Genomic DNA, 11672 nt, shown 5'->3' with positions numbered 1-11672 from the left:
TCAACGGGTCTGCAACATTCAGATCCGTATGTATCTTGCAAATCTCTATGTCTCCCACTTGGACTTGGTCCCGGATGGAATTGAAGCGTCTCTTGATGTGCTTGGTCCTCTTGTGAAATCTGGATTCCTTTGCCAAGGCAATTGCACCAGTATTGTCACAGAAGATCTTCATTGGTCCCGATGCACTAGGTATAACACCTAGATCGGTAATGAACTCCTTCATCCAGACTCCTTCATTTGCTGCTTCCGAAGCAGCTATGTACTCCGCTTCACATGTAGATCCCGCCACGACGCTTTGTTTAGAACTGCACCAACTTACAGCTCCACCGTTTAATAAAAATATGTATCCGGTTTGCGATTTAGAATCGTCCGGATCAGTGTCAAAGCTTGCATCGACGTAACCATTTACGACTAGCTCTTTGTCACCTCCATATACGAGAAACATATCCTTAGTCCTTTTCAGGTATTTCAGGATGTTTTTGACCGCTGTCCAGTGATCCACTCCTGGATTACTTTGGTACCTCCCTGCCAAACTAATAGCAAGGCACACATCAGGTCTGGTACACAACATTGCATACATGATAGAGCCTATGGCTGAAGCATAGGGAACTCCCTTCATTTTCTCTCTATCTTTTGCAGTGGTCGGGCATTGAGTCTGACTCAATTTTATACCTTGTAATACAGGCAAGAACCCTTTCTTTACCTGATCCATATTGAACCTTTTCAACACTTTATCAAGGTATGTGCATTGTGAAAGTCCAATCAAGCGTCTTGATCTATCTCTATAGATCTTGATGCCCAATATGTAAGCAGCTTCACCGAGGTCTTTCATTGAAAAACTTTTATTCAAGTATCCTTTTATGCTATGCAGAAATTCTATATCATTTCCAATCAACAATATATCGTCCACATATAATATTAAAATGCTACAGAGCTCCCACTCACTTTCTTGTAAATACAGGCTTCTTCAAAAGTCTGTATAAAACCATATGCTTTGATCACACTATCAAAGCGTTTATTCCAACTCCGAGAGGCTTGCACCAGACCATAGATTGATCGCTGGAGCTTGCACACTTTGTTAGCTCCCTTAGGATCGACAAAACCTTCCGGTTGCATCATATACAACTCTTGTTCCAGAAATCCATTCAGGAATGCAGTTTTGACATCCATTTGCCATATTTCATAATCATAAAATGCGACAATTGCTAACATGATTCGGACAAACTTAAGCATCGCTACTGGTGAGAAGGTCTCATCGTAGTCAACCCCTTGAACTTGTCGAAAACCTTTCGCAACAAGTCGAGCTTTATAGACAGTTACATCACCGTCAGCGTCAGTCTTCTTCTTAAAGATCCATTTATTCTCAATGGCTTGCCGATCATCGGGCAAGTCAACCAAAGTCCATACTTTGTTCTCATACATGGATCCCATCTCAGATTTCATGGCCTCTAGCCATTTTGCGGAATCTGGGCTCATCATCGCTTTCTCATAGTTCGTAGGTTCATCATGGTCAAGTAACATGACTTCCAGAATAGGATTACCGTACCACTCCGGTGCGGATCTTACTCTGGTAGACCTACGAGGTTTAGTAGAAACTTGATCTGAAGTTTTATGATCAATATCATTAGTTTCCTCACCAATTGGTGTAGTTCTCACAGGAACCAGTTCTTGTGATGAACTACCTTCCAATAAGGGAGTAGGTACAGTTACCTCATCAAGTTCTACTTTCCTCCCACTCACTTCTTTCGAGAAAACTCCTTCTCTAGAAAGGATCCGATTTTAGCAACGAAAATCTTGCCCTCAGATCTGTGATAGAAGGTGTACCCAATAGTTTCTTTTGGGTATCCTATGAAGACACATTTCTCCGATTTAGGTTCGAGCTTATCTGGTTGAAGTTTCTTCACATAAGCATCGCAGCCCCAAACTTTAAGAAACGACAACTTTGGTTTCTTGCCAAACCACAGTTCATAAGGCGTCGTCTCAACGGATTTTGATGGTGCCCTATTCAACATGAATGCGACCGTCTCTAAAGCATAACCCCAGAACGATAGCGGTAAATTAGTAAGAGACATCATAGATCACACCATATCTAGTAAAGTACGATTACAACGTTTGGACACACCATTACATTGTGGTGTTCCGGGTGGCGTGAGTTGCGAAACTATTCCGCATTGTTTTAAATGTAAACCAAACTCGTAACTCAAATATTCTCCTCCATGATCAGATCGTAGAAACTTTATTTTCTTGTTACGATGATTTTCCACTTCACTCTGAAATTCTTTGAACTTTTCAAATGTTTCAGACTTGTGTTTCATTAAGTAGATATACCCATATCTGCTCAAAGCATCTGTGAAGGTGAGAAAATAACGATACCCGCCGCGAGCTTCAACATTCATTGGACCACAAACATCAGTATGTATGATTTCCAACAAATCAGTTGCTCGCTCCATAGTTCCGGAGAACGGTGTTTTAGTCATCTTGCCCATGAGGCACGGTTCGCAAGTACCAAGTGATTCATAATCAAGTGATTCCAAAAGCCCATCAGTATGGAGTTTCGTCATGCGCTTTATACCGATATGACATAAACGGCAGTGCCACAAATAAGTTGCACTATCATTATCAACTCTGCATCTTTTGGTTTCAACACTATGAATATGTGTATCACTACTATCGAGATTCAATAAAAATAGACCACTCTTCAAGGGTGCATGACCATAAAAGATATTACTCATATAAATAGAACAACCATTATTCTCTGATTTAAATGAATAACCGTCTCGCATCAAACAAGATCCAGATATAATGTTCATGCTCAACGCTGGCACCAAATAATAATTATTTAGGTCTAAAACTAATCCCGATGGTAGATGTAGAGGTAGCGTGCCGACCGCGATCACATCGACTTTGGAACCATTTCCCACGCGCATTGTCACCTCGTCCTTAGCTAATCTTCGCTTAATCCGTAGTCCCTATTACGAGTTGCAAATATTAGCAACAGAACCAGTATCAAATACCCAGGTACTACTGCGAGAATTAGTAAGGTACACATCAATAACATGTATATCACATATACCTTTGTTCACTTTGCCATCCTTCTTATCCGCCAAATACTTGGGGCATTTCCGCTTCCAGTGTCCAGTCTGCTTGCAGTAGAAGCACTCAGTATCAGGCTTAGGTCCAGACTTGGGTTTCTTCTCTTGAGCAGCAACTTGTTTGCTGTTCTTCTTGAAGTTCCCCTTCTTCTTCCCTTTGCCCTTTTTCTTGAAACTGGTGGTCTTGTTAACCATCAACACTTGATGCTCCTTCTTGATTTCTACCTCCGCGGCTTTTAGCATTGCGAAGAGCTCGGGAATAGTCTTGTCCATCCCTTGCATATTATAGTTCATCACGAAGCTCTTGTAGCTTGGTGGCAGTGATTGAAGAATTCTGTCAATGACACTATCATCAGGAAGATTAACTCCCAGTTGAATCAAGTGATTATTATACCCAGACATTTTGAGTATGTGTTCACTGACGGAACTATTCTCCTCCATCTTGCAGCTATAGAACTTATTGGAGACTTCATATCTCTCAAACCGGGCATTTGCTTGAAATATTAAGTTCAACTCCTGGAACATCTCATATGCTCCATGACGTTCAAAACATCGTTGAAGACCTGGTTCTAAGCCGTAAAGCATGGCACACTGAACTATCGAGTAGTCATCAACTTTGCTCTGCTAGACGTTCTTAACGTTGTCAGTTGCATCAGCAGCAGGCCTGGCACCCAGCGGTGCTTCCAGGACGTAATTCTTCTATGCAGCAATGAGGATAATCCTCAGGTTACGGATCCAGTCCGTGTAATTGCTACCATCATCTTTCAACTTTGCTTTCTCAAGGAACGCATTAAAATTCAACGAAACAACAGCACGAGCCATCTATCTACAACAAACATAGACAAGCAAAATACTATCAGGTACTAAGTTCATGATAAATTTAAGTTCAATTAATCATATTACTTAAGAACTCCCACTTAGACAGACATCTCTCTAGTCATCTAAGTGATTACGTGATCCAAATCAACTAAACCATGTCCGATCATCACGTGAGATGGAGTAGTTTTCAATGGTGAACATCACTATGTTGATCATATCTACTATATGATTCACGCTCGACCTTTCGGTCTCCGTGTTCCGAGGCCATATCTGTATATGCCAGGCTCGTCAAGTTTAACCTGAGTATTCCGCGTGTGCAACTGTTTTGCACCCGTTGTATTTGAACGTAGAACCTATCACACCCGATCATCACGTGGTGTCTCAGCACGAAGAACTTTCGCAACGGTGCATACTCAGGGAGAACATTTCTTGATAATTAGTGAGAGATCATCTTAAAATGCTACCGTCAATCAAAGCAAGATAAGATGCATAAAGGATAAACATCACATGCAATCAATATAAGTGATATGATATGGCCATCATCATCTTGTGCTTGTGATCTCCATCTCCGAAGCACCATCGTGATCACCATCGTCACCGGCGCGACATCTTGATCTCCATCGTAGCATCATTGTCGTTATGCCATCTATTGCTTCTACGACTATCGCTACTGCTTAGAGATAAAGTAAAGCAATTACAGGGTGTTTGCATTTCATACAATAAAGCGACAACCATATGGCTCCTGCCAGTTGCCGATAACTTCGGTTACAAAACATGATCATCTCATACAATAAAATATAGCATCACGTCTTGACCATATCACATCACAACATGCCCTGCAAAAACAAGTTAGACGTCCTCTACTTTGTTGTTGCAAATTTTACGTGGCTGCTACGGGCTGAGCAAGAACCGTTCTTACCTACGCATCAAAACCACAACGATAGTTCGTCAAGTTAGTGCTGTTTTAACCTTCGCAAGGACTGGGCGTAGCCACACTTGGTTCAACTAAAGTTGGAGAAACAGACACCCGCTAGTCACCTGTGTGCAAAGCACGGCGGTAAAACCAGTCTCGCGTAAGCGTACGCGTAATGTCGGTCCGGGCCGCTTCATCCAACAATACCGCTGAACCAAAGTATGACATGCTGGTAAGCACTATGACTTGTATCGCCCACAACTCACTTGTGTTCTACTCGTGCACATAACATCAACGCATAAAACCTAGGCTCTGATACCACTGTTGGGGAACGTAGTAATTTCAAAAAAAAATTCTTACGCACACGCAAGATCATGGTGATGGTATAGCAACGAGAGGGGAGAGTGTTGTCCATGTACCCTCGTAGACCGTAAGCGGAAGCATTATGACAACGCGGTTGATGTAGTCGTACGTCTTCACGATCCGACCGATCCAAGTACCGAACGTACGGCACCTCCGTGTTCAGCACACGTTCAGCTCGATGACGTTCCCCGGGCTCCAATCTAGCAAAGCATCGGGGATGAGTTCCGTCAGCACGACGGCATGGTGACGATGATGATGTTCTTCCGGCGCAGGGCTTCGCCTAAACTCCATGACGATATGACCGAGGTGGAATATGGTGGAGGGGGGCACCGCACACGGCTAAGGAACGATCCATAGATCAACTTGTGTGTTCTAGGGGTGCCCCCCTCCCCCGTATATAAAGGGGGAGAGGAGGAGGGGGCCGGCCAAGGGGGGAGGCGCGCCCTAGGGGGGGCAATCCTACTACAAGTAGGTTTGCCCCCCCCCTTTCCTATTAGGAGTAGGAGAGGGAAGGAAGAGAAGGGAGGGAAGAAGGAAAGGGGGGGCCGGCCCCCCCTCCCAATTCGGATTGGGCTTGGGGGGGGGCGCCCCCCTCCTTTGCCCCTTCTCCCTCCTTTCCACTAAGGCCCAATAAGGCCCATATACTTACCGGGGGGTTCCGGTAACCTCCCGAGCTTCGGTATATTCCCAATCTCATCCGGAACCTTTCCGGTATCCAAATATATCCGTCCAATATATCAATCTTTATGTCTCGACCATTTCGAGACTCCTCGTCATGTCTGTGATCACATCCGGGACTCCGAACAAACTTCGGTACATCAAAACTTATAAACTCATAATAAAACTGTCATCGTAACGTTAAGCGTGCGGACCCTACGGGTTCGAGAACTATGTAGACATGACCTAGAACTATTCCCGGTCAATAACCAATAGCGGAACCTGGATGTCCATATTGGTTCCTACATATTCTACGAAGATCTTTATCGGTCAAACCGCATAACAACATACGGTGTTCCCTTTGTCATCGGTATGTTACTTGCCCGAGATTCGATCGTCGGTATCCAATACCTAGTTCAATCTCGTTACCAGCAAGTCTCTTTACTCGTTCCGTAATACATCATTTCATAACTAGCTCATTAGTTACAATGCTTGCAAGGCTTAAGTGATGTGTATTACCGAGAGGGCCCAGAGATACCTCTCCGACAATCGGAGTGACAAAACCTAATCTCGAGTTATGCCAACTCAACATGTACCTTTGGAGACACCTATAGAGCACCTTTATAATCACCCAGTTACGTTGTGACGTTTGGTAGCACACAAAGTGTTCCTCCGGTAAACGGGAGTTGCATAATCTCATAGTTATAGGAACATGTACAAGTTATGAAGAAAGCAATAGCAACATACTAAATGATCAAGTGCTAGGCTAATGGAATGGGTCATGTCAATCACATTATTCTCCTAATGATGTGATCCCGTTAATCAAATGACAACTCTTTTGTCCATGGCTAGGAAACATAACCATCTTTGATAAACGAGCTACTCAAGTAGAGGCATACTAGTGACTATATGTTTGTCTATGTATTCACACATGTATCATTGTTTCCAGTTAATACAATTCTAGCATGAATAATAAACATTTATCATGATATGAGGAAATAAATAATAACTTTATTATTGCCTCTAGGGCATATTTCCTTCAGTAAGGACACCGCAAGATTGAACCCAAAGCTAAGCACTTCTCCCATGATAAGAAAGATCAATCTAGTAGGCCAAACCAAACTGATAATTCGAAAAGACTTGCAAAGATAACTCAATCATATGAAAGAATTCAGAGAAGATTCAAATACTATTATAGATAAACTTGATCATAAACCCATAATTCATAGGATCTCGACAAACACACCGCAAAAAGAGATTACATCAAATAGATCTCCACAAGAGAGGGGGAGAACATTGTATTGAGATCCAAAAAGAGAGAAGAAGCCATCTAGCTAATAACTATGGACCCGTAGGTCTGTGGTAAACTACTCACAACTCATAGGAGGGGCAAGAATGTTGATGTACAAGCCCTTCGTGGTCGATTCCCCCTTTGGCAGAGTGTCGGTGAAGGCTTCAAGATGGGATCTCGCGGATACAGAAGGTTACGGTGGTGGAAATTGTGTTTCGGGTGCCTCCCGGATGTTTTTGGGGTACGTAGGTATATATAGGAGGAAGAAGTACGTCGGTGGCTGCCTGAGGGGCCCACGAGACAAGGGGGGCGCGCCTTCCTATCTCGTGGCCGCCTCGGCTGCTTCTTGACTTGCCTCCGGTTAGTAGGTTAGTCCCAAAAATGATATAAATGTGTAAAATAAAGCCCATAGACATCCAAAACAGGTAATATAATAGCATGGAACAATCAAAAATTATAGATACGTTGGAGACGTATCAATGTTCAGACTTGAGTTTGTGCAAGTGTCCCGGTCTCTCTATGAATAAGATGTCAAAAGAAGTAAAAAGGATCATGTGTTTGTTGCAATTTTTGATGGAAACATTTTGTTTCTTCTTCTTCTTCTTTTGTTGTTGTTGCTGCTGCTGCTATGTAAGAACATCTCTAACTGATCCCTTATAATTTAGTGGAGAAAATGGTGCTGTAAATTTAACCCAGAATTTGACTTCGCTAACGGCGGCCGGACCTAACTAATCCCTAAAAATTACTCCTGAAACGTGTTAGTACTAATCTTGATGCATGTAGCTAGTGGGTTAGTGGCCCGGTCATGTGGTAGTGACCGGTGTGGTGCATGCGTGCTGTAATTGGAAAAAGTCTAAAAAAAACCTTGAATTTATAGTCGAAAGCTAAATCAAATTCTGAACTTCTAATCCCTGAAATCAGCACACCGAACTCTGTGATCCCGGTCTATTTTGAACCTTAGCATGTTTTCAATGGGATTGTTGGCAGGTCTGGGCTGCAGCCCGACATGACTGGGCCGGCCCACCAGACGAAGCGTATTTTTCTTTTTCGTAAAAGGCGATATAAAAATTTTAACCCAAAAAATGAGACTCAAGGAAATCGAACTTGGGTGCTGGTGCTTCAAAACCCTCCCGCTAGCCAACCTAACCGACAACAATTAGTTGAAAACGAGAAGCACGAAACTATTTAATCACATACCACAACATGCTTTTTTTCAAAAAGTGTTTACACTTTAAAAAATGTTCAGGTTTAAAAAATAATCATTTCCAAAATTTCTTTGTGTTTGAAAAAAAGTTCATTCCAATTTTTTGACAATTTTCAAGAAAAAGTTTCAAAAGAAAATTTAAAAATGTTTTGAAACGTACAGATTTTTATATAAAAATGGGAACAAATTTTAAAACCTCAAAAAAAATCAAAGTGCGAGCACTTTCTATTTTGCTAAAAATGGGATCAAATTTCAAATATTTGTTCAGGTTTCAAACTTGTGCGCAAAATAAAATTTTGTTCAGCTTAAAAAAAAACAGTTTTTTCAAAAAATTCTTGCACTTTCAATTTTTTTGGTGATTTAAAAAGGGTTCATGTTTTCAAAATATGTTTGTGTTTTTTTCAAAGATCGCAATTCCAAAATTCAAGAAAATGTTAGGATTTCAATTTTGTTTTGACAATTTTCAAGAAAATGTTTCATAAAATTTCCGAGATGTTTCCAAATCTCGAGACGCTGTTATATGTTAAAGAGAGTCGCTCTTCTCTATCACATAAATAGCTTTCAGTGGGAGTGGCGAGCAATACGAGTATTTCCCCGCCAGGTCACAAGTTCGATTCACTGTACCATCACTTTTTTTAGACATTTTGTAAGTCGCGCGTAACGGAGAAAAGGCCCAGTGGCCTTCTGTCACAGCCAAATCCCTGTCAGGTCCATGCTTCGCGCATTGTGGGCCGGCCCAGTCACGTCAGGTCGCAACCAAATCCCGGGTTTGAGCTGCCACATCAGCAATCCCTGTTTGGGAATGCGCTCAAGGTTTAAAATAGACCGGAATCGAAAAGTTCGATGTGCTGATTTCAAGGATTAAAAGTTCAGGGTTTAATTTAGCTTTTGTCTATAAATTCAAGGTTTATTTTAGACTTTTTCCGCTGTAATTAGTGCATGGGGTTAGTGGCCGATCCGGGCGGCTGGGCTATGCGTGAGTCTGTGTATTAAAAGGGCCCCGCGAGGCCAGCGGATCGCTCGCATGCAGCTAGACAGGAAGCGTGGGCGATCCGTCTCCAGGGCTACAAAGCCGCATGTATTCTGTTTAAGTTCGTGGCGCGCGGTGACGTCCGAGGCGAGCGCGGCGTGCGCGGCCGACATGGAGACATCGGCTGCGGCACACGGCGAGCGTGTGGCGACGGTAACGCGCGGTGAGTCCACGGCTGTGCGGTGTGATGTCGTGCGCGTGAAGGGCACGACGGTCGTGGGGACGAGGAGGTCGCGAAGGACCTGCGTGGTGGCGCAGAGGTCGCGACGGCTCGGCGCGACAACCGCGGAGGCGCGTGGCACGGATACGCGGCGTGGCGGCGCACGGGACTGCGAGCGGCGGCTTGTGCCCGAGACGCATCGGAGACGTACATGGCGACGAGGCGACAACGACGAGCCAGGGCCCTTGTCGGGAGGCCGTGCGGCGAGGCCACGGCTTAGAGGGTGAGTGTTGGCCGGAATAAGCCGCGGCGCCAGTGTCGGACGCGTCGGGCGCGTGTATGGGCGCGCGCCGGGCGTGTCAGGCGCGGCGGGACCGCGGTGTAGGTGTGTGTGATCGGGCTCGTCGGGCGCGACGGATTCGCGCGGGACGTGCGGGACGCATTGGTGCAGTCGGGCTCGTCGGGCGCGTCAGGTGCGCGGGACGTGCGGGATGCACTGATGCAGTCGGGCTCGTTGGGCGCGTCGGATGCGCGCGGGACGGGCGTGGCGCAGAGGGACGCCGGTCGTGTGTCGCCGGCGGACAAGGAGCTCGGCGTATGTCACCGGGATCGTGACGGAGCACGGTACGATCGGCGTCGGTGCGCCAGGTCGGGTCCGCGGGCTGGGTCACGGTTGTGGCGGCGACATTGACGACGAAAGCTGCAACAACTCCGGGGACGGCAAGTCAAGATTAGGAGGAACAATATTAGTACTAATCTTGATGCATGTGGCTAGTGGGTTAGTGGCCCGGTCATGTGGTAGTGGCCGGTGTGGTGCATGCGTGCTATAGTTAGTTCATGGGGTTAGTGGCCGATCTGGGCGGCTGGGCTATGCGTGAGTCTGTGTATTAAAAGGGCCCCGGTGCTGCTGTGTAGAGTGGTAGGAGAGCCAGCCGGTGTAGCCGTGATGTAGCATCAGAATACAAGGAAACAAGTGGCCGCTCGTGCGGCCGACGGCGTTCGTGCGCCGGGAAAAATCACCGTGTCCTCGTGTTCATCCCCCTCCTCCCTTTCTCCTTTGTTGGTTCGAGCCACGACAACGCAGAGAGCGAGGAGAGCAGCGGCGAGGGACTGGCGGCAACAACAAAACGAAGTGACCCGATATGAAAGTCTCTCTACATCTTCCTCCTCCAGTCCTCCTTAATTTTTCTTTTTTCCGGTGCGCCCACCGGAGCAACACCTTAGTCACGCACAGGAACGACATGTCGCCTAGCCCTGATCCCGTAACCTCGCCACCACGGCGAGGTCCAACGTACCTGCGCCCATGCACCTGCAGCTGCACGTACTGTCAAGCTACCCCAACTGAAATGTAGAGGAGTGGAGGTTGTGCCTCGGGTGGTGAGCACGATTGGGCAGTGGTGGACGGCAGGAGGCAGCTGCAGCGCCGGGAGAGGTTGTTGTTCCTGTCCCCGTCCCCGTCCCCGTCCCTGAGCGGCACGTCATGGTCGTCCTCGTGTTCTGGTCTTGCGGCCGACTTGTCTTGGCCTCTTGGGAGCCGGTAGCTTACAACTTAAAGCAACGGCATCGTGCATGGGCAAACGGCGGTGCAGGGGTCGTAAGGGAGTGCAGGAGGAAGAGCGACACTATTTTTTTTTGAAGTTCCTCGTTGCCATGGAATTTTTTTAAGGAGCAGCGCCACGAAGGAGTAAAAATAGGAGAGTTGCCGTCATAATAAACTTATAGGAGTAAAATTTTGCGCCTTTAAAGGTTTGATGGATTGGTTAGAGCGGTTAACTCCTTGTTTTGCTCTTCAATAGGTTTTTAGGAGATCGGTTAGAGATGCTCTAAGAATTGTGTGATGTGATGTGCTGTGACAACTAGCAACGAGCAACATCGAAATTGTGTGATGACTAGCAAGCAGCGCACAGCTAATGAGGAAACAATGCTGCTGATTATTCTTATGTCTAAGATCTCTGAAACAAATACAGAAAAAGAAAATAAAGTTTGCCATGTATGTCCGTCCGTTGGAGAGCCGTGCTAGTGCGTTGGAGGGGAAATGAAATAGCTTGTGGTACAAGTAAAAAAAGCAACAAAAATGATAAAAAGTAAGAACGAGGTAAATGAACCATCCATAATTCCACGAAAAAGAGTTTCTCTCACTTTA

Source organism: Triticum dicoccoides, chromosome 3B, assembly GCF_002162155.2.
Source record: "Triticum dicoccoides isolate Atlit2015 ecotype Zavitan chromosome 3B, WEW_v2.0, whole genome shotgun sequence".
Classification (NCBI taxonomy): Eukaryota; Viridiplantae; Streptophyta; class Magnoliopsida; order Poales; family Poaceae; genus Triticum; species Triticum dicoccoides.
Note: the sequence above shows the minus strand (reverse complement) of the source record.